Source organism: Lactuca sativa, chromosome 3 (genome assembly GCF_002870075.4).
Source record: "Lactuca sativa cultivar Salinas chromosome 3, Lsat_Salinas_v11, whole genome shotgun sequence".
Taxonomy (NCBI): domain Eukaryota; kingdom Viridiplantae; phylum Streptophyta; class Magnoliopsida; order Asterales; family Asteraceae; genus Lactuca; species Lactuca sativa.
In genome coordinates this window covers 199,493,004-199,517,829 of record NC_056625.2, presented here as the reverse complement: position 1 = coordinate 199,517,829, position 24,826 = coordinate 199,493,004, and positions in this window count along the sequence as shown.

The window sequence follows — 24,826 nt, the reverse complement described above, 5'->3', positions numbered from 1 at the left end:
CCACCTTATAGACCGGCTTCGTGAATGAGGCGTACTAGCGGTAAGACGACTTTGTTCTTATATATATATATATATATATATATATATATATATATGTATATATATATATATATATATATATATATATATATATATAATTATTAAATCATAATAATATAAGTATAAGGGTTGAATTTTAACTTTTAAAATTCTAGGGGTTGGAACTAAAGTTTTAACTTAACTTTACTTGTTCCAAAACTTGAGGGCAAGTTTTGCAAACTTTCAAAACTTTTCATTTCTTGTAACTTATGAGTTTAATAGAGTAATAAAATGAGGACTTTTCATTTTTCCTAACTCTTGTGTTCTTTTAATGGTTTTTAATCCAAGAGACTTTTGGTTTTCCATAACTTGAGGACAAGTTATGGACTCCATTAAAACACATTATGATCAAGAATTAAACTACCACATAGGTTACAAATAATTCCTATGATCATCTAAACATCATAAGAACAAGAATATGAATATGAACACCTTCAAGAATCAAAATCACATTTAATCTTTGTAATTTTGATAACTAGTTGTTGTAAATGAGTTAGAAAAGACATTACACCTTCTAAAACAAGTTTTCAAGTACCAAAACAATTTAGGGTAATGTTTCTAATCCATTTCCAGCAACTAAAGTCGAAAATCTGCACTCTGTCGACCCTACTCGCCGAGTGCATAAATCTACTCGTCGAGTAGGTTGAAGATACAAGTGAACTCGACGAGTTCTCCCCATGGACTCGCCGAGTCCATCAGTCAGACAGCAAGTTTTTCGACTTTCTTCAACTTTTAAGCACAAATAACAAACAAACAAACCTGGCTCTGATACCACTGATGGGTTTTGAGCATTCTAACACTTCCTAAGTGTACATGCAACCCTAATAACCTTGGATCTATGTTTGTCTAATTATCATGCAAAGTTGAATTCCAAGGTTATATTCCTATCTAGCATACATGGGGAACAATTTTAACTTGAATAATAGATAGAATAACTTACCTTGTTGTTGCTTGTGTTCCTTGAAACCTTGTGAGCCTAGCACCCCAAGTGTGATGCCTCAAATGCTTCACACAACACCAAATGCTCTTGGAAAAAACTTATGAGAGAACACACACTTCTTGAAATCGGCCAAGCCCTCTTGTTTCCTTAGTGTCTCCTTAGTGTAGCCGATTTTGGTGGAGAATATGATTCTTATATAGTGTTGACACATCTAGGGTTACACCATGTAAACCCTAATGTGTCATGACTCTTCATTTCCATGACCCATGGGTTTGTAACTCCCATGGAGCATCCTATGGGTAGAACCCAACTTGATAATCCATGGAGCCTCTTAGCCCACTATACAAGATATGGATGATTTACATAATCAACCCATATATTTAATTAGTTCTCTTTTGACCACTTAATTAATTCTAAATTAATTATTGATCAAACTAATCAAATATTATTATTAATATATTAGAACTTATAATATATTAATAATCTCCAAGTGTTATTTCTCTCATTTAGTCTATCCAATTGCATGGTGCCATGCAACCCAAATGGACCATGCCGGGTCGGGTCAAGTACATACCAGGAATAGTTATGGACTTAGACACCTTATCCAACAGTCTCCCACTTGGATAAGTCTAATAACTATTACTGCAAGTATGACTTCAAGAATCGATCGGCAATCGTAGCTCTTTTCAAGGTTTCTCGGAACTGAGAAGATGATGGTACGCCATTTAAGATAAGTGATCATATAATCCTCTGTTCTAGATATCAGCCGGACAAATACATGGAACACTGTCTTGCTTATTGTCCAGCATTTGTTTCCCGATTTCCGATTTGTTTGACATAGAACTTAATTGAACACATCAACTTAGTTCTGACCGGGCCCGATATATAGGTCAAAACAAAATCATCGAGGGGCCCAGATATCAGCTTCTAATCCAAGAAGGAACAGATAAACTTCGACTCATATGTTTGTTCTACCACTCATTGAATTACACACAAAAGCACATTTTATAACATCGAGTTACCAATGTGTTTTCGTACAATCAATGCATAACCAACTTGTAAGTAACAAATTATATCTCTAGGTTTGAAGACTTATACGATATTACCGTCTCACGATCACTCGAGATAGAATTCCATGAAGTGATTCCAGTGAGCGTGGGTTGAGTCCAATGCTCAGAACTTATGAGCACTCATGATTGTTGTAGCCTTGTCCAAGACCTCTACAACCAAACATGACAGTCTTGATTCATACCTACTTCCGACATATGACTGACTGTGGAGGTTTGAATAATATGTTATACCAAACAAAAATTATTCTGGAAGTCAAAACATGCAAATGAAATATAGTAAACGATCGACAAGAGATAGCAACACCTTACTCATAAATAAAACAATTTTTTATTCATCATCAAATGTCAATTACACTTTACAAATTTCAAGGTTATCTAACCACTAAAACTAATATCATCCTTCAGCCCTATGCTCCGAGCATGCTGAAGATGCTTAATCCGAGTCAGTCCCTTTGTGAGGGGATCTGCCGGATTCTCATCTAATGATATCCTCTTTGCCACGAGGAGTCCTTCTTCGATCCGATGTTTGATGAAATGGTATTTTCTGTCGATGTGTCTGGATCTCCCGTGATCCCTTGGTTCCTTGGCTAAGGCAACAACACTTTCAACATCACAGAAAATTTCCATTGGCTCTTTAATAGCTGGTACAACTCCAAGGTCTCCAATGAAGTTCTTCAGCCATATCCCTCCTTTGCTGCCTCGCTAGCTGCAATATACTCTGATTCACAAGTAGAATCTGCCACTGTCTCTTGCTTGGAACTCTTCCAAGAAATTGCTCCTCCGTTTAGGGTAAAGACCCAGCCTGACTGAGAGCGGAAATTATCCCTATCAGTCTGGAAGCTAGCATCACTATACCCTACTACTCTCAAGTCATTACTTCCACCAAGGGTAAGGACCCAGTCCTTAGTCCTCCGTAGGTACTTGAGGATATTCTTTACCGCAGTCCAGTGTGCCTTGCCAGGGTTCGCCTGATACCTGCTAACCATACTCAGGGCAAAGGCTACATCGGGTCGAGTACACGTCATAGCATACATGATCGATCCTACAGCCGAAGCATAAGGTGTTCGTCTCATTTCTGATATCTCAGCCTCAGTGCTAGGGCTTTGTGTCTTACTCAATCTGGTGTTACTCTGGATGGGTAACTCTCCTTTCTTGGAATCCTGCATGCGGAATCTCTTCAGCACCTTATCCAAGTAGGTACTCTGACTAAGTCCAATTAGTCTTTTACTCCGATCTCTCAAGATCCTTATCCCTAAAATATAGGCAGCTTCACTAAGGTCCCTCATAGCGAAACACTTCCCAAGCCAGGACTTTACTTCCTGTAGAGTTGGAATGTCGTTTCCTATGAGTAGTATGTCATCCACATACAATACCAAAAAGCTAACTTTACTCCCACTAGCCTTGACATACACACAAGATTCATCTTCACTCCTAGTAAAGCCAAATTCCTTGACCTTCTCATCAAAGCAAAGATTCCATCTGCGAGGTGCTTGCTTTAATCCATAGATGGATTTCTCAAGCTTACACACTCTATTAGGGTACTTGCTGCTGACAAAACCTTCTGGCTGACTCATGTAAACATCTTCAGCCAACTTTCCATTAAGGAAAGCGGTTTTGACATCCATCTGCCATATTTCATAGTCATGAAATGCAGCTATGGCTAACAGAACCCGAATAGACTTAATCTTGGCTACCGGAGAAAAGGTCTCATCATAATCCACTCCAGGAATTTGAGAGAAGCCCTTTGCAACCAGTCTAGCCTTATAAGTGTGTACTTTACCATCCATGTCGGTCTTCTTCTTGAAGACCCGTTTGCACCCTACTGTCTTACGACCTGGTACATTTTCAACCAAGTTCCAAACTTGATTGTCATACATGGATTGTATCTCGCTATCCATAGCCTCTTTCCACTTAGCAGACTCGGGGCCTTCCATGGCTTCCTCGTAGCTGTTAGGGTCATCTTGACTTACTAGTGTCCCATCACTAATAAGTGTCTTACCTTCTGCAGTAATATGGAATCCATAGTAATGCTCAGGTGCACTCCTAACTCTCGTGGAACGCCTCAGAGGTACAGGTTTGTCAATTGGCTCAATAGGATTTTCCTCCTCAAGTTGAGGGCTAGAGTTTGAAGTTCCTTCACCACTTGATTCTTGAATTTCTTCAAGATCAATTTGCCTCCCACAGTCTCCTTGGCTTATAAACTCTCTTTCTCGAAAGACTCCTCTTCTTGCTACAAAGACCACATTGTCACTAGGTCTGTAGAAGAGGTAACCAAAGGATTGTTGTGGGTAACCGATGAAAATACACCTCTCGCTTCGAGGTTCGAGCTTATCATGAGTCTCGCGTCTCACGAAAGCCTCGCAACCCCAAATCTTGATGTGGTCTAGTTTTGGTACTTTACCAGTCCACATCTCGTGAGGAGTTTTGGCAACTTTCTTTGTAGGGACTAGATTAAGAATATGGGCGGCAGTCTCTAAGGCATACCCCCAGAATGAGATTGGTAGCGTAGCTCGACTCATCATGGAACGAACCATATCTAACAAGGTTCGATTACGCCTCTTAGCTACACCATTCAACTGTGGTGTCCTGGGAGGTGTCAATTGTGAGACAATCCCACATTCCCTAAGATAATCGAGGAACTCTGAACTAAGATACTCACCTCCTCGATCGGATCGAAGCATCTTAATGTTCCTGCCCAATTGATTCTCGACTTCCTGTTTAAATTCCTTAAACCTTTCGAAAGTCTCTGACTTATGCTTGATCAAGTAGACATATCCATATCTACTGTAATCATCAGTAAAAGTCAAATAATAACGATTAGCATCCCTTGTGGCATTTTTGAATGGTCCACACACATCCGTGTGTATAAGGTCCAACAAACCTTCACCCCTTTCACACGAGCCTGTGAAGGGTGACTTTGTCATTTTTCCAAGTAAGCATGATTCGCAACTATCATCTGACTTAAGGTCAAACGACTCCAAGACTCCATCCTTTTGGAGTTGGCCTATGCGTTTCTTGCTTATATGTCCAAGACGACAATGCCATAATGATGCTTTATCCAAGTTATTATTAGTAGTAGAATCAATCCACAAAACATTATTTCCTAAATTATCTACAACAGATACAGCTTCATACACACCATCACAAGGTAATGCTTTAAAATAAAAAACATTATTAAAGAAAGCATCAATAGAACCAACTTCATTATTAAACGAAAAGGTAACCCTTGTTTGTACAAAGCATGAAAGGAAATAATATTTCTTGCCATTCCTGGCGAGTAACAACATTTATTCAGATCTAAACTAAACCCACTACTTAGCGATAAAGTATAAACTCCAATCTTGGTGACAGGTGAAGCTTTCCTATTCCCCATGATCAAGTTTATTCTTCCTTGCTCCACATCCTCACTTCTTCTTAGTCCCTGCAAGTCACAACAAATATGAATACCACAACCGGTATCAAGGACCCAAGAATTAGAATGGGGTGAGTTATTAGAAATGATAGTGTAAATACCTGCATGGTTGGGTTTAACTTTCCCATCCTTCACATCCTGCTGGTACTTTGGGCAGTTCCGCTTCCAATGAGCATTTTCATGGCAATAGAAGCATTCAGCCTCTTTTGGGTCAGAAGAAGGAGTAATGAAACCTTTCTTGGTTCCACTTGAAGAAGAGCCATCAAGGGTCCGAGCCTTGGTACCCTTCGAAGGTCTCTTTCTCTTCCTCCATCAACTTTTCCCGATTGCCAAAACCGGAGTTGAGTTTGGAGTAGGAGTGATAGCAACCGACTTCCCCTTAAGACCTGATTCTGCGGTCTTGAGAAGTCCCTGAAGTTTGCTGAGTGTGACTTCTTCCTTATTCATGTGATATGTCATGCGGAATTGATCATAGCACGATGGTAAGGAGTGCAAAATGATATCTATTGCAAGATCCTCCGGGAAGTTCACATTAAGCTTCAGCAAACGATCCACATACCTTTGCATTTTCTGCATGTGGCTCGTGACGGATTCCCCGTCCTTCATCATGGTTGTTATCATGGAGTAGATGATTTCATACCTCTCTTGTCTTGCACTTTGATGGTATCTTTCCATCAAATCTTGGTGCATTTCATAAGGGTAGAAATCCTCATAAGACTTTTGGAGTTCCGCTGTCATCGTGGCCATCATGATGCAATCCACTTTCGTAGCATCCCTTTCATGTGCCCGAAAGTCAGCGATCTCCTGAGGAGTTGCAGTGGTCTCATCAGTCTCCTTAAGCTCCTTGTCAAGGACATATTCTTTGTCCTCGTAGCGGGTAATCATTCTGATGTTTCTGATCCACTCATTGAAGTTGGATCATTCAAAGGTGACTTTCCCACACAAGTTCATAAGGGTAAAGGAGCCATTAGGATTAGAGCCAGAAGCATTGTTGAAAGACATCTGAAGAGAAGAGGACAAGGTTAGTTTAGATATATAAGAGAGTCCTTAATAAAACACCCAAATGTAATATTAAGGCTAGGATCCAATCACAATATAATATAACTTAGAAGAGGTATGCCGTAATCTAAGCTATATCATATTTCATCAGGTCTGAGTGCTCAAGCCAAAGCTAAACAATTTGCTGACGACAGTGATGAGAGTGATGATCAAGAGCCAATTGTCAGCTTGGTCAGGAAGCAGTCCAGAGAGAGAGAGCTGGATGAAAATACTCGAATAATCAGGGAAGCCGAGGCCAAGGAGAGGAAGATGAGGGAGGCTCATGATCTCCTTGAAAGCAAGAAAACTCTGTATTCTCCTTGGACCCTCGAGGTGCTCATCAAAGAAGCCATTGAGTCTCCTTGCACTCTTTGGCTAGAACCGGTCATCTCACTAGACCGTGTCAACTCCATCGATTCCCAGTTCGACATGCCCCTGACCCGAAAGGCCTTCATCTTCCATGCGTTCGCTCATATAGCTGAAGTTCCCCATCCTCACCCGAAGGTGGATAGGGAGCTTATAGACTATTACCTGAGGACTGCTCAACCTCAGTACCAAACTTGGAGCGCACAGAAGATAACCAACGTTCGAGTACTCAATCCTGTTCGTGAAGGTAACTTTGTTAATGTCAGATTCAAGGTCTTAAGGGGATCTGAAAAATCTAAGCACTCTATCTCTCTGGCTGATCTTCCCAACCTCAACCCTCACGATTGGATCGTTCTGCACAACATTCTTCTTGTCAATGAAGCTGAATATGGTCCGGTCATAGACCATTTCAAGAGAATGTTGGTTTGCTATATTTTGGAGGTGGCTAAGCTTGATCAAGAGATTGCTAATATCCTAAGGAAGAAGCCCATCATCACTCCAGTGGGTTCTGCTAGCGACATCAACTGAATGAAGATGGGAAAGATTGACCCGAAACAGAACTCAGTCATGTTCACTAGAGCAGAAGGCCAGAAATGCCTGTTTGCTTTGGCTGACAAACATCTTTACACGACCACTTGTCTAGGGCATGTTCTGGGTATAATCAATCGTTGCAAGCAGAACACAGATAGTGACAAAAAGTACTTCAATGATATGATAAACTGGTACATTCACTTCCGTCAAACACTTCTTTCCATCATCCCCAGCCTGTTCAAGACAGTCAAGAAAGCCAGTGCTGCGGGGGCAAGCAAGCTGGAGTGAAGTCTCACCTCAATTGACGCAAAGGGGGAGATTGTTGGGTTATTGGTGTTGTGTCTTGGGCTCGCTTCCTAGTCCATTCTTTGTGCGGGATGGGCTTGTCCATCCGTATCTTATTTTCTAGGGTTTATGTATTTATAGATGCTTGCATGCATCTTTTACGTAACCGATTGATTAGGGTTTTACGGTGTAATTATAGAAGTAATCTTTTTGTAACCCCAGAATCCTCTACAGCGGAAGTTCTTCATCGAGCTCTGCTGAGGATTGAAAGTTTAATCATTCGACAAATTCAAATCCATTCTTGAGTATTGCTTTACATTCTTTATATACTTGTTTCAAAGATCTATTCGATCTTAAAGGTTTTTATCTCATCAATATATATATATATATATATATATATATATATATATATATATATATATAAGATTAATGAAATGTATTTTTGTAACCATTTTTCATATCTTTACGTTTTTATCCAAAACGTTGTGTGTATATATATATATATATATATATATATATATATATATATATATATATATATATATATATATATATATATATAGGTTGGTAGTAAAACCGTTTCGCGTATTTAACACTTTTCGTATAAATAGTAAAGTAACATATTTAAATGGTTACGTTATGACGAAAATATCATTGTGTGTTACTTGTATCCCCCCCCCCCCCCCCCCCCCCGTAAAACATAGAAAAAGTCTTAAAAAATATAGGGGTATGAACTCACCTTATGGTTGTTTGCGGTTTGATAATGAGACGACGGTGACGATCTTTAAGTTAGAATACTTGAATGTAGGCGAGATCTTAATAGTTTGTAACATATAATAATGAAACATCCCAAAAATAAAGTCAAAAAATTTCCTTTTTAATTTGACAATAAAACCATAAGTTTTCAAATCATTCCATCCAAACATGAGTCATAGTATTCCAAAACATTATTATTAGAGTTTCATATTAAAATATCAGAGTAAAACATCCCAGGCTAAAACATCTTGGTGTGTGCAATGCAGTCATCTCGAGCTCTTCTCTTTGCAACTGGAAGTACCTAAAACCAAAAATGGAAACCGTAAGCATGAGGCTTAGTGAGTTCCCCAAACTACTACATATCATACACATAACCACATATTGGGCCTCCTACCTCGGGCCCCGCCCGACATCAGACAGTGTCCGGCATCTGGCCCCCCTGGCATCAGGTCCTACCTGGCATCGAGCCCCGCTCGGTATACATATTTGTTTCTCTTAGGCCCCACCTATCTTTGGGCCCCACCCGCCACACACATATAATCACATAAACATACTAATACATAAAGCAAACAAACTCTAGTGCATTTCCTATCCTAAGGCCTTGCCTGTCATGGGCCCCACCCCTGTCCTGCTACTAATGAGTCATGGAACCCCATACACACTCCTGCTGATAGTGAGATACAGGCTCCCGCCCACACTCGCTTTCCTCCTATCACGGGCCCTGCCCCTGCTCTACTAATGATGAGATTTGGAACCCCGTCCATACTCAGCTAGTGATGAGATATGGTACCTCGCCCATAATCACCTACCTACCAGGCACATACAAGTATCACATAGATAACAAGTATAATCTAACATGCAAACATTCCTAGGGCGCCGTCCGGCATCGGACCTTGGTCTGGAATAACATACATATAAATCTTCCTAGGGCACCGCCCGACATCGGACCTTGATCTGAAATGACATATTATCATACAATGCCTAGGGCTAACCCCCGGGTCTTCCTACCATACATAAACTAATTGGGTCGGCATTGTGGCCTTAGACCCATACACACAGTGAGGAGACTCACCTCGCACTGTTGAAGTCCTACATATTATCTTTGTTAGATTAGGTGTCTAAGCCCATAACTATTATTGGTATGTACTTGACCCGAGAGTAGCATGGTCCATTTGGGTTGCATAGCATCGGAACAATCTGAAGGATGGATAATTGAGAAGAGGTAATTTATGATTTATTAATATATTATAAGTTCTAATATATTAATATGAAATAATAATATTTAATTAGTATTGATCAAGAATTAATATGGAATTAATTTTGTGATCAAAAGAGACTAATTAAATACATGGGGATTTATTATGTCAATCGTTCATTCTTATAATGTGGCCTTATGATCCATAGTTCTTCATGTTGGGCTAAACCGATGTGGTGACCCATGGATACTCCATGGAGGTTTTATCCCATGGAGCATGAGGGATATGGAAAGTCACTAGGGTTTACATGGTGTAACCCTAGTTTGCGACAATATATAAGAACCCATCTAGCTCATAAAATGGAGACTAAGGAGTGACTAGTGGAAACACATGAAGGCAAGCCAATTTTATGAGTACAAGCGACCTCTTCTCAAGTTCCTCCATTTGTTGGTGGTGTTGTGTGATTCCATTTGAGGTGCAACACTTGGGGCACTAAGTTCTTAAAGGTCCAAGGGTTCCAACTACACTAAAAGGTATGTTATCTAACTTGTATTTCATGTTGTTTATACTTCATTGTAGGCTAGTTAGGATGATGCTTTAGAACATTGAATGTAGGCATGTACAATATAGAAAACATAGATCAAAAGCATCTAGGGTTGGATGTACACCATAAGATTGTTAGAATGCTCAAAACCCAATAGTGGTATCTGAGCCTAGGGTTGTTTTCAATTATACTTGATGGTACTTGATTGAAAATGCTTTAAAAATCAATTTTCTGTTGTTCTGGACAGTGGACTCGCCGAGTCCACTGGGGGACTCGCCAAGTCCAAGCACAAATTCATCCAACTCGCCGAGTTTTTTCATGTACTCGATGAGTTGGTGCCCCAAAATGCAGATTTTCGAGTTTTTAAGCTGGAATTGGACTAGGATCATTACCCTAAACTGTTTTTGAACTTATAAACCTGTTTTTTGATATGGTAATGATCATGCTAATCTAATTTCAAAGATAATTGTCAAAGTTTCAAGTTTTATATTAATTTATATAATTCTTGAAAATTGTTGATTTGAATTATCCATGCTTATGAGTTTTTTGGTAGATCACATTATTTGACTTGTTTGTTAGTTTATTTGATGATCTTTATGGCCTTTAATGTACTCCATAACTTGTCCTCAAGTTATGGAAAATGAAAAGATTTTTTTAAAGGACTTCATTAAAATTATAGATTATTGTATTGAAGAGTCTTTTTACATTAATGTCTTTTTATGAACTCCATAACTTGTCCTCAAGTTATGAATTTTAAAGAGTCTTTTCATTAAAGCCTACATAAACTCATATTTTATGGATTCCAAAAGTTTTGTAATAGTTCAAAACTTGCCCTCTAGTTTTGGAATTTGTAAATATAGAGTCTTCTTTTGACACATTTAGTTCCAAACCCTAGAATTTTAAAAGTTTAAAATTCAACCCTTATACTATTATAATATTATAGGTTTAATATATATATATATATATATGTGTGTGTGTGTGCGTGTGTTTGTGTGTGTGTGTGTTTGTGTGTGTGTGTATAAGAGTAAAGTCAATCTTACCATTAGTAGGCCTCATTCCCGAAGTCGGTCAATAAGGGGGGTATAACGTTACTGCCTATAAAATGACAGTTTAATGGGTGTCCACTCTCACCCACCGCTTCCTTGACTGGTGGAGGGTCGTTAGCCGAACAGGTTTGACTGGACATTAATTATCCCTCATTAAAAATATAATGAATATACAAAAGTAACTAAACTTTTATCAAATTCCCAATCTTAGTTACTTTAGGAAAATGTGAATATGGTGTTAATCCAAGAAATTGCACTTTGCACCTTGTTAAGTCGTTAGTGGAGCGTGTGTGGTTAACCGGCACACTAATCTGGGACTGACAGTGCGTGGCAAAGGGTAGCTTGATGTTAATCATAGATCACTGGAGCATGTGTGGTTAACCGGCACATTGTTTAGGTGGTTGTAACATTGGGTGTACCAAGCAAATTTTCATGGTTATTCACACCTTGTTTGTGATCCTCTGCATCCCAGTCACAAACTTGATGGGCACAATCGAGATTTAAACATGCCATTGAAAAGTTCAATGAATCTCAAATGATCTAGTAATTTCAATCCATTTAAGACCTAATGTTCAATTTCGTTTTTCATGGTGGAAATTGGTGAATCATCATTTACCTACCTTCAAATATTTTGCGATTTGGATTACGGCATCCCTTTTCCAAATTCTAAAAATATTGTGTTGGGTGTAAGCCTTAATATTTCATTTGGGTGTTATATTAAGGATTTATATAAACTAAACATGAATTTCTACAATGTAGATGTATTGTTCAGACAACCATGGTCTTCCCAAATCTCTTGGAAATAGCTTTCCACATGAAGATGATATTCCATAATATCATGCTTCACTTCCTCCACCTCTTCCAATTATTCTCCCTAACCCACAAGTTCGAAGACTTGAAAAGTTTAAGTTCACTCTATCCCTATTGGATAGCAAACACCAACATGTCTTGAAGATGAAGTCACATATCGACAGGCTGAGAATGTTGGGTGTCGTTTTTCCAAGGAAGTTGGATATTGACCGGGTTTTCAGTCACTTCCCGAGTCATATAGTAAGTTTGTTAAAGACTACTATGTGACAAATCATGACATGACCCTTATTGATATTACATATTTACTTATTGTTGCTGAATCAGCAAATGGTCAAGCAAATTTGACTGGAAGATCTACTTCTCAAACTTCCATGGGCATTGGCAATGGTAACATTGGAAGTCTAGAAAACTTTTCTCTTCCCAATGGAAAGGGATCGGCCATAGTCAACCCCATTGACCAAATGGTTAAGAGAAAGGCTAAGTCTGAGATAGTCCTGTGTACAATTCCCAAAGAGTCCATGTGTTTCTATTGCCAAAAAAAGGGTCATTGGAATCGAAGCTACCCCGACTACCTGAGAGCTTTAGTCATATTGTATGGTTCATCTTTAGGTGTGACTACTCTCTACTCCATTAGGTTCCTAATTGTTGATTCTTAATACATGATGTAACAAGGTTACATTTTGATATTTTGTAGGATCATGCAAAGGGAAGGAAGCTTAAAGGAAGAGTATACTGAATCTAATCGCGAAGATGGATTTCAATCGCATGGTTCGAAGATCGGATTCACCCGTGTAAAAGGCTAAGTCTGAGATAGTCATGTGTACCATTCCCAAAGAGTACATGTGTTTCTATTTCCAAAGAAAGGGACGTTGGAAACGGAGCTGCCCCAACTACCTGAGAGCTTTAGTCAGATTGTATGGTTCTGCTTCAGGTATGTCTACTGTCTAACTCCATTAAGTTCCTAATTGTTGATTCTTAATACATGATGTAACAAGGTTGCATTTTGATATTTTGTAGGATCATGCAATGGGAAGAAAGCTTAAAGGAAGAATATGTTGAATCTGATTAGGTGGTTGTAACATTGGGTGTACCAAGTTAATCTGCATGGTTATTCACACCTTGTTTGTGATCCTCGACATCCCAATCACAAACTTGAAGGGAACAATCGAGATTTAAACATGCCATTGAAAAGTTCAATGAATCTCAAAGTATCTAGGAATTTCAATCCATTTAAGACCTAATATTTAATTTCGTCTTTCATGGTGGAAATTGATAAATCGTCATTTACCTACCTTCAAATATTTTGCAATTTGGATTACGGCATCCCTCTTCCAAATTATAAAATATTGTGTTGTGCCCTAGCCTTAATATTTCATTTTGGTGTTATATTAAGGATTTATATCAACTATTCTTGAATTTCTCCAATGTAGATGTCTATTTCAGACAACCATGGTCTTCCCAAATCTCTTGGAACTAGCTTTCCACATGAAGATGATATTCCACAATATCATGCTTCACTTCCTCCACCTCCTCCAATTATTCTCCCTAACCCACAAGTTCTAAGACTTGAATAGTTTAAGGTCACTCATTCCCTATTGGATAGCAAACACCAAGATTGAAGGTCTGTGTGTGCACATGTCTTGAAAATGAAGTCACACATTGACAGGCTGAGAATGTTGGCTGTCCTTTTTCCAAGGAAGTTGGCTATTGACTGGGTTTTCAGTCACTTCCCGAGTCATATAGTGAGTTTGTTAAAGACTACTATGTGAGAGATCACGACATGAACCTTATAGATCTTACATATTTTTTTATTGTTGTTGCATCAGCAATGATTTGGCGAAATGATCAAGCAAATTTGAATGGAAGATCTACTTCTAAGACTTCCATGGGCATTGGCAATGGTAACATTGGAAGTCCATAAAAATTTTCTCTTCCCAATGGAAAGGGATCGACCATAGTCAACCCGGTTGACCAAATGGTTAAGAGAAAGGATAAGTCTGAGATAGTCCTGTGTACCATTCCCAAAGAATCCATGTAGTTTCGTTGCCAAAGAAGGGACATTGGAATCGGAGCTGCCCCGACTACCTGAGAGCTTTAGTCAGATTATATGGTTCTGCTTTAGGTGTGACTGTTGTCTAACTCCATTAAGTTCCTAATTGTTGATTCTTAATACATGATGTAACAAGGTTGCATTTTGATATTTTGTAGGATCATGAAAAGGGAAGGAAGCTTAAAGGAAGAGTATGTTGAATCTGATCGCGAAGATGGATTTCAATCGCATGGTTCAAAGATTGGATTTTTGAGCTGCTACTTAGGAGTTATGATAGATTGCTAGGAAATATGTAATAACATAGTTTTCATTTGTAATTGCATTGCAATGAAGAATTTTTCCGCATTTTATAAATAAATAAAATTTTGTTATTATTTTATTGCAATGGCATTTGTGAAAATTGATGTTTGTATGTTTCTATGTTAGTAATATAAATTTGATTCTTTCATTTGTGGTAGTGTCGAGTATTTGCCAAATAAGGAAAGACTCTCATCACCCAAGTTTCGATTGGACAGAAACTTGGAATCATGCAAGTTGTATTTTATGATGAATGAGAATTTTTCATTTTTGGTAAATTAAGACTAATTCCTTGTTCGCATGTATATGTGAGTCAAGTGAAGGACTAGGGGATTGGGTACACTGGGTGTGCGCTGATCAAGATCCATTACAAAGATTGATAAGACTTCGTCATGATTTACTAAAGTTTAGTAAACATGGTTATGCTTACAAGTTTAAGTATAATTCTAAAACTTTGGAAAAGGTTCAATGTATGGCAGAACGAATGAGAAAAATCAAATTAGGCAGAAAGATAAACGTTTCTCTAATCTGAAAAGATGGGAGAGTAATTTAGTATCGTGTTTTAAGATCATCTTAATGTTTATGGAAAAAACACATCACAATTGATCCTCTAAAGAAATCTTAGTGCATTTGTATGGCCAAGAAGAGGAATCGTGAATTGTTGAAATAGTTTAAATCAAGAAGATGAGTCATACTTCGTTCCCAAAACAAGTCTTAGAGTCATACTCCAAGATTGAAACCTTGAGTGACATAATCTTAAGAAGGTTTATAACACTTATCAAATGTAGAGTAAAAGTTTTCTACTCTTGTACATTTGAAATTGGTAAGTTGTGATGTTTTGGATAAAACAAAGACCAACAAAGGCCAATTGTGTGAAGTGTTTGTCTTGATTAAAATCCACACTAAGTCTTGAATATTTGATTGTCAAGGAATGGTTCTTGAAAAGAGATTCTTATATGTCAAGAGGTCAATGGGAGTCTTAAAGATCTTGACAAGTTTCAAGAACTAATCAAGAATAAAACCTATTGTATATTGCTAGCACATGACTTTTGTTTTGTTACCTATCGTGTTGACATGTTCTTGTTTATGTGCCCATTCCAGTTAAGTTGACTATCCATGTGAGTGCTATGAGTTCTTAGTAGTTTGCATAACAACTTGGAAGCAATGGTAGGCCCTTGTGCTGCCAGGTGGCAAGAAATTCAGATTGAACTAGTTTAGTCCATATGAGTTTGGATTTGTCACTAACCTTGTCTTGTGATAATGGTTATGAAAAATTCACATGGATAGGAACACATATACCATAAAATCGAAGTGTCATAAGGTTTCTCTCCAATTCATGAAAATGATTGTGAGGAAACGCTTTCACTAAGTAGATTTTAAGGAGATAGCAATTATGATATTTGCATTCTCAAATTCGATTATGATTAAGACATCCCTCTTCATAATTCGAATTGTGAGAAATGGAAAAAGGTCTAAATATTTGAGACTTATTGTTGTAAGTTATTAAACTGTTTAGACAAACATATGTGCTATCTAAGGAAAGGTGTATGACTTTGAGAAGCCTAGATAATGTCTTATTAGAGCATCTCATGTTAGAAATCTGAACTTTGGTAACAAACTCAATGAAGTATTGATTTCTAGAAGTCCAGCTGATTTTTGAATACATGTCAACCTAGTGGGAGCATAAGTGCTATGCTAGTAAGTTAATAATTATTATGCTAATGGGAGCATAATATTATGGTAAGTGTTGCAAGTTAACAATGTTAATTATAGAAAACAAATGTTTCAATTCGCGAAGTTGCAGGGGTTGAAAAGTTGTTTTGCTATAATTAAGGGAGAGGAAATTATACTTCATCTCAAATCTAAAAGCTTAGATTGTGAGATTTTAATCAATTTAGTCGAATATATATATATATATATATATATATATATATATATATATATATATATACATGAATGTTTTATTGGAATGGTTCAACATAAGGAAATTCTATATATATATATATATATATATATATATATATATATATATATATATATATATATATATATAAATGTTAATTGCGTTCTCAAAAATCGATTATGATTACGTCATCCCTTTTCATAGTTTGAATTGTGAGAACATGGCAAACAAAAATTTATAGCAAAAGACTGGTCAACTATCATGTCTTTATGTTAGACATCATGATATGTGTTCACTATGCTTCGGGTATTGGATCGATTACATGTGCTATAATACTCATCCGCTCTAAATTTTCTAGATGCCTAGGGAATTAAGAGGGAAAAAGGACCAGAACCGGATATGACTAAATTTGTTAAACGACTATTAAGGGACAATCTAAGGTTCACCAAGGATTGGTCGCTTAAAGACAGTTGGAAGTATAGTAATGGATGGACTTTATCGACATTATTATAAATAAAAGGGATTCTATTAATAACTTATCATATGGAAAATATGGAATGTTTCCATAATGGGAGTTGGATATTAAGAATCTGTGTGTAGAAACTTTTGTGAAAGAAGGATGTTCAAAGGAACATACTTTGAATTTGAGACTTCGCTTCCATGGAATTGTCATGTAATAATCTCCAAAGGAATACTTTATAATATCGTTGGTCAAGTCTCCATGACTTTTGGTACCTAGTCATTACAAAGGAATCATTACATGATAGTTTAGGATCTAACACATTTTAGGAGTGACAAGAATTTGGAATTCTTACACTTGCAGTAAACATTTGGAATTGTGAAATGAGCTTCATTGGAATGTTTTTCAATTGAACTATTTCACAAAGTAAGGACCATAGACAAACATAGTGTGCATGCTTAGAGCATGGCATAACTATTGTTTAGAAAAACATAGTGTGCATGCTTGGAGCATGGGATGACTATTGTTTTAGTTCAAGTATTAAGTTGATAAATCGAAACATTATACAGTGAATACTAAGTAATCAATATGGGACTCAAAAGTTTTTGGGCCATATAGGATTAGTATTATTCTTGTGTTTCACTTTGCATGTTTTGACTTCTAGAATAACTAGGTTTTTCTTTCCGAATGACTAAGTTATTCAAACCATCCACAGTCGATCATACTTTGAAAGTAGGTATGGGGCAAGATTGTCATGAATGGATGTGTAGTTTGTCTTGGATATAACTGCAGTGTTCATGAGTGCTCCTGGAATAAGATTCGAGTATTGGATTCAACCCACGCTCATTTAAATCACTTCATGGATTTTATCACGAGTGACCATGAGACGATAATATCTTATATTCTTCAAACTGAGAGATAAGAGTTTCGGTCTACAAGTCGATTGCACATTGATAATATGAAAATGCACCGGTAACTCGGTGTTATAAAACATATTGTTGTGTGTGATTTGATGAGTAGACAGAGCAAGCATATGAGTTGAAGTTTATCCATTCCTTTTACCCTTAGAGGGATAAAAGCGATATTTGTTGGCCCATCGATGATTTACTAAAGACATCAGGCCTGGACTGATTTGATTTGTTCAATTAGTCAGTCGTCATAAATCAAAAATCGAGAAACAACAGATGGGCAGAAAGAATTATTGTAATCCATGTCTCAGTCCATATGATATCTAGAATGGAGGAATATATAATCCGTTATCTAATGGACGCGTCATTGACTAGGTCAGAGTTCGACAACGGATTTTAAGAGCTATGATTGCTAGTCGGGTTGTAGTCATGCTTGCAATAATAGTTATTAGACTTATCCAAGTGGGAGATTGTTGGATTAGGTGTCTAAGCCTGTAACTATTATTGGTATGTACTTGACCCGAGAGTAGCATAGTCCATTTGGGTTGCATGGCACCGGAACAATCTGAAGGATGGACAATTGAGAAGAGGTTATTTATGATTTATTAATATATTATAAGTTCTAATATATTAATATGAAATCATATTATTTAATTAGTATTGATCAAGAATTAATTTGGAATTAATTTTGTGATCAAAAGGTACTAATTAAATATATGGGGATTGATTATGTAAATCATTCATTCTTATAATGTGGGCTTATGATCCATAGTTCTTCATGTTGGGCTAAACCCATGTGGTGACCCACAGATACTCCATGGAGGTTTTAACAGATGGAGCATGAGGTATATGGAAAGTCATTAGGGGTTACATGGTGTAACCCTAGTTTGCTACACCATATAAGAACCCCTCTAGCTCATGAAATCAAGACTAAGGAGTGACTAGTGGAAACACATGCGGGCAAGCCAATTTATGAGTGCAAGTGACCTCTTCTCAAGTTCCTCCATTTGTTGGTGGTGTTGTGCGATTCCATTTGAGGTGCAACACCTAGGGCACTAAGTTATTAAAGGTCCAAGGGTTCAAACTACACTAAAAGGTATGTCATCTAACGTGTATTTCATGTTGTTTATACTCCATTTGTAACATCCAAAAACTTAAGCCAAATTTAAACTTTTCCAATCATAAATTAAACCAGATAATATTTGTTTACAAAATGTTTTCAATCATTATTCATCAGAGTTTCCCAATAACCAGATCATAAGGATGAGGAGCGGTACGGTCACGCCTTCGCTTTGCCATGATCTCCTGAAGTACCTGAAACAATAAACTGAAAACTGTAAGCCCGAGGGATTAGTGAACTACCCCCAAAATATTAATACGACAGCGATAATACCATATCAGTAACAGAGAATCAACAACATGCATACTGGGACATCGGCTTGACTGGACCGCCCTGCATGGCCTATAGTCTATCTAAATCTGTCCCGAGACTTCGGCATAACTGGATCGCCACGTGGGCCTACAGTCTCCCCGGACCGCTCATAGGGTGTGTAGGCCTTCATCACAAAGCAGGACCGCCTCAACCCAAGAAACAACCAAATAACCATGTGCGCATAACTAACATATACTGGCATATACAAATATCTAACATATCTATCTCACTGATCACCAATCATAGCAATCTCTCATAACTAGCAGTGACCTAGCACGTCACTAACATATCAATCCCTATGGATCATAAGAGCATAACATGCTTTCTATTCTGATTCCGATCTAACAGGTCATAACCACATCTAGCATACCATAACAATAACAACTAAAGGGCCAACCTTGGTGCCTTAGACCCTATTGATATAGTGAGGATAACTCACCTTGCAGATGTCGATTCAGTAGATAAACTTCAACCCTCGGGTCACTGCCACAAACACCACCACCTATTACCATAGCATAACCATACTGTAAGTTCTCGACCTCTCAAGGTACCCCATCAGTCAACTAGTCAACCTCTGGTCAAAGTCAAAGTCATCAGTCAAGGTCAACAATCCATGTTCACCCTAACTCGCCGAGTACCCCTGGCTACTCGCCGAGTTCCTTGAAATACCTGACCACTCACCGAGTCACCAGAGTGACACGTCGAGTACCCCTAGGAACTCTAAGGCTACTCGTCAAGTTTTCCTTCTTGCGACTCGACAAGTTCATGCGTATCCGACAACTGGGGAACTTTAATCGACTCACCGAGTTGTTCATACAACTCATCGAGTCTACATCATTCTTCATCGGACTCGCCGAGTTTCTCATCCAACTCGTCAGGGGCAGGCCGATCTTCATATGACTCGTCGAGTCATGCATGCGACTCGCCGAGTCCCTTCAGTCGTTTAGTCATACAGACACTTTTAGCACATGCCGAAGCTCTAAATTATAGATACAGGCTTCCCAGTCATGATTGTCACGTAAAGTTGCAAACTTTACGTGCATGCATGGATAAAAAGGCTCTTAAAGACAAATCCAAGCTTCTAATGAAGTTTCACACCCAAGGAAGTCTTCCTTCACAACCAAGCTCAAAGCTTTATGAACTTAGACCCCAAGAAGGGTTCATATCTGAAGTTTCAACTTCAGATCTAGCTCATCCCCCACAAAATCATCATAACCAAGCCTTGAAACACTAAGTCTCACCCAAAAGAGGTCTAGGAGGAAATGAGTTAAAGGTGACAATTTGGTACCTCCAAATAATGCTATCTGAGTTAGATTTATGATTCCCACACTTCCTTGCCCCTAGCCTTTTGTCCTCCAAGCTCTTCTTCTTAAAAGATCTCCTCTCCAAAGCTTTAGACACACAAGAATCGATCACCAAATGACTTAGGGTTTCCTGAGCTCTCAATGGATTGCAAAGAGGCCAAAGGAGGCTTATGCTTCTTTAAATAGGGTGCAAAACCCCGGGATTTAGGGTTTTATCTGCCAGTTCCTAATCGTCGAGTCTCTTCGTGGACTCGGCGAGTAGGCCACTAAATACCTGTCCTAACCCACTGCTACTCGACGAGTAGAACAACCAACTCGTCGAGTAGACCTTGAAATCAATTAAATTCTTATTTTAACAATACCTGAGAATCGGGGCGTTACAATTCTCACCCAATTGAACTAGAATTTGCCCTCGAAGTCTGCTGGAATAAACAATGTCGGATAATGCTCTCGCATTTCCACCTCCAGCTCCCATCTCCACTCGGATCCCCACCGATGTTCCTGCTGCACTTTCACCAAAGGTATTTCTTTGTTCCGCAAAATCTTCTTCTTCCTTTACAAGATGGCCATAGGCCTCTCTACGTAATTGAGGCGCTCATCGACCTGAATATCATCCAGCGATACTACTGCCTCCTGATCCATAATAAACTTTTGCAATTGCGAAACATGGAGCGTGCTATGAATTCGGCTGAGCTCCTCCTGTAACTCTAGCCTATAAGCTACTTTGCCAACCCTGGCAATGATCCTAAATGGCCCAATATAACGGGGACCCAATTTTCCCCTCTTCCTGAAGCGGATCACACCCTTCCAGGGCGAGACCTTCAGAAGTACGATGTCGCCAACCTAAAACTCTAAATCCAATCAGCGTCTATCAGCGTAACTCTTTTGCCGACTATGAGCGGTCTGCAGCCGCTGTCTGATCTGCTGGATCTTTTCGGTAGTCTACAAGACTACCTCCGTCCGATCTATCACTATGTGTCCAACCTCACCCCAACAGACTGGGGTTCTACATCTCCGACCATACAACATCTCAAAAGTCGGGGCGCCAATACTGGAATGATAGCTATTGTTGTAGGCGAACTCTACAAGCGGTAGGTGGGAATACCAACTCCCACCATAGTCAATGTCGCACGCCCTCAACATATCTTTGAGGGTCTGAATGGTGCGCTCACTCTGTCCATCGATCTGCGGATGGAACGTTGTACTAAAGTGCAGCCACGTACCAAGTTCCTCATGGAACTTCTGCCAAAAACGGGAAGTAAACCTGACATCCCGATCAGAAACGATGGAGACTGGAACCCCATGGCGAGAGACAATCTCGTTGACGTACATGTCGACCAATTTCTCAGCCAACGAACTCTCCCGTATGGCCAAGAAATGGGCACTCTTGGTCTACCAATCCACGATGACCCATATAGCATCGAACCCCTTCATCGTCCTTTGCAACTTCGTAATGAAGTCCATCGTGATCTGGTCCCATTTCCACATGGGAATCTCCAGAGGCTGCAGTTTACCATGCGGCCTGTGATGCTCGGCCTTGACCATCCGGCAGGTCAGGCACCTCTCAACATACCAAGCGATTTCTTGCTTCATACCGGGCCACCAGTAACTCAAACTCAGATCGCGGTACATCTTGGTGGCCCCCGGGTGTATAAAAAAGTGAGACTTATGAGCCTCCTCCATCACTGTCTGTCGGACTCCTCTGGACATCGGAACCCAAAACCGACCGTGTCGGGTCAATAATTCACGGCTATCCTATACAAACCAGGTGCTCTTTCCCTTAATCTGCTCCAACTTCCAGTTCTCTAGTCTCATGTCCTCAACCTGAGCATCCCTAATCAAGCTCACAAGCGGGGTATCCACCGCTATCCTCATACACCTTGCTGGGGTAGAAGACCCAACTGACTTGTGGCTCAAAGCGTCCGCAACCACATTCGCTTTACCAGGATGGTAAAGGATATCACAATCATAGTCCTTGACTACATCCAGCCACCTGCGCTTCCTCATATTCAGGTTCGGTTGATTCATGATGTGGCTCAAACTCTTGTGATCCGTGTATGTAGTACATCGGACCCCGTACAGATAATGCCTCCAAATGTTGAGAGCGAATACCACCGCTCCCAACTCAATATCGTGCGTAGGGTATCTCGTCTCATGTGGCTTCAGTTGCCGCGATGCATAGGTTATCACTCGTTCCCTCTGCATGAGGATTTCCCCCGGTCCTGTGATGGATGCATCACAAAATACTACAAAATTCTTGACTCCCTCGAGGAGCGTTAACACTAGCGTCTCACATAAACACCGTCGGAGGGTCTCAAATGCCATTTACTGCTCAGGGCCCCACCGGAAATCCACCCCTTTCCTCGTTAGACGAGTGAGGGGTACTGCAATCTTGGAGAAATCTCGGATGAATCTCTGGTAGTACCCTGCTAATCCCAAGAAACTCCTGATGTCCGAGGGAGATTTCGGAATCTCCCACAGCATAACCGCCTCGACTTTCACCGGGTCAACCAAAATCCCCTCCTGGTTAACGAGATGTCCGAGGAACTGGACCTCTCGTAACCAAAACTCACACTTCGAGAACTTAGCATACAACTTTTCTTGTCGTAGAACCTACAACAGCTACCTAAGGTGCTCCTCGTGCTACTCTTGGGTCTTCAAATACACCAAGATATCATCTATAAACACAATGACCGAGCGATCAAGCATCGGTCTTCAAACCCGATTCATCAAATCCATAAACACTGCCGGCGCGTTGGTGCGCCCAAAAGGCATCACCACGAACTCGTAATGACCATAACGAGTCCGAAACACGGTCTTCTCCACGTCTTCCTCCCTCACCATGAACTGGAGATACCTGGATCTCAAATCTATTTTGTAAAACCAAGATGCACCCTATAGCTGATCGAAAAGATCATCTATCCTTGGGAGTGGATAACGGTTCTACACCGTTAACTTGTTCACCTCCCTATAGTCAATTCACATCATGTGCAAACCGTCCTTCTTCCTGAAAAAGAGGATCGGTGCTCCCCAGGGCGAACTACTTGGGCGAATAAACTGCTTACCCAGCAGCTCGCATCCCCGGTAGACCAAAGAAGCAGAAACCTCATGCTCATTGGCAATCGAAAACTCACAACGGATACTCAAGCTCATCTACCGACACACTGAACTCTCTACTGAAAGTTTGATAGACAAACGACCGACTCGCTCCCGAGTCGAATAAAACGAAAGCAGGAAAAGAGTTTACTAAAAACGTACCTAAACACAGGTACCACCGATAAGAATAACATATATACAATAACTAAAATAGAAAATAGAAACATACCGGCAACCATATTCGGTGCTGCCTTGGCCTCCTCGGCCGTGAGCTAGAAGGCGCGCCCCTGAGCCTTTGGAGGCTCCACCTTGACTGGCCTCCCATCTCCCATCCTCAAAGTAGTCGGTGCGGATCCCTGCGTCTCACTTGGCAGCGAGCTGCGGGTAGTTTGTCTTCACGTGACCAACCTAATGACAATGGTAACAAATCCTCATATCTTTTGGAGGGGCGGACTGGCGACAGTCCCTGGCATAGTGCCCCTCCTTGCCACATTTGTGGAAACCACCTCCTACTCGAAAAACCCCAGAATGACCCCTACCACACTTTCCACAAGTGCGACTCTGCTGACCCCCTGTCCGAGTATCAGCAATCTTGGACTGCTTAGGTGCCGGATGAGATTGTGCCAGAACCTGACGCTGCTCCTTCAACTGTAGCTCTAACTCTAACTCATGCCGCCTCGTAGATTCCTGAAGATCCAAAAGAGTCTCACAACGTTGCGTAGCAACAAACTGTTGAATATCAGTCTTGAGCGTACTCAGATAATGAGTCATCTGAGACTGCTCTGAAGCAAACTCCAGGCAAAACATAGCCCTGAATATACGATTGATCTCCATCACTGACTCCCCATCCTGCCTCAATGTCAAAAACTCCTGAGCAAGCCGCTCCCGCTCAACGCGTGGAACGTAGTGGGTGTGGAAAATATCCCGAAACTACTCCCAAGTCAATCTCCACCAATCCTTTGCCCCAAGCCTCAGCAGGTTCAGGGCACACCTGACCTTCTGGTCAGCAGGACATGAACACGTGAAGAAACAGCCCTCCATGTCAGATAACCACCTCATAGCCCTGATCGCATCCTGTGTACCATCAAACGTCGGGGGCTTCGTGTTATTGAAGTCCCGGTACTAGAATGCCCTGCCGAGTCCTCCTCCAACCTCTTCTGCAGTTACAGCTGATGTGGCTGCAGCGGCAACTATCTCTGCTAGAGCTGCATATCGCTCATCAAAGTACTCAACCATCGCGGTCTTAATCGATCCAAACATCTCTGGCAGCTGTGCTTGGAACACTGCAACAATCTCGTCATGTA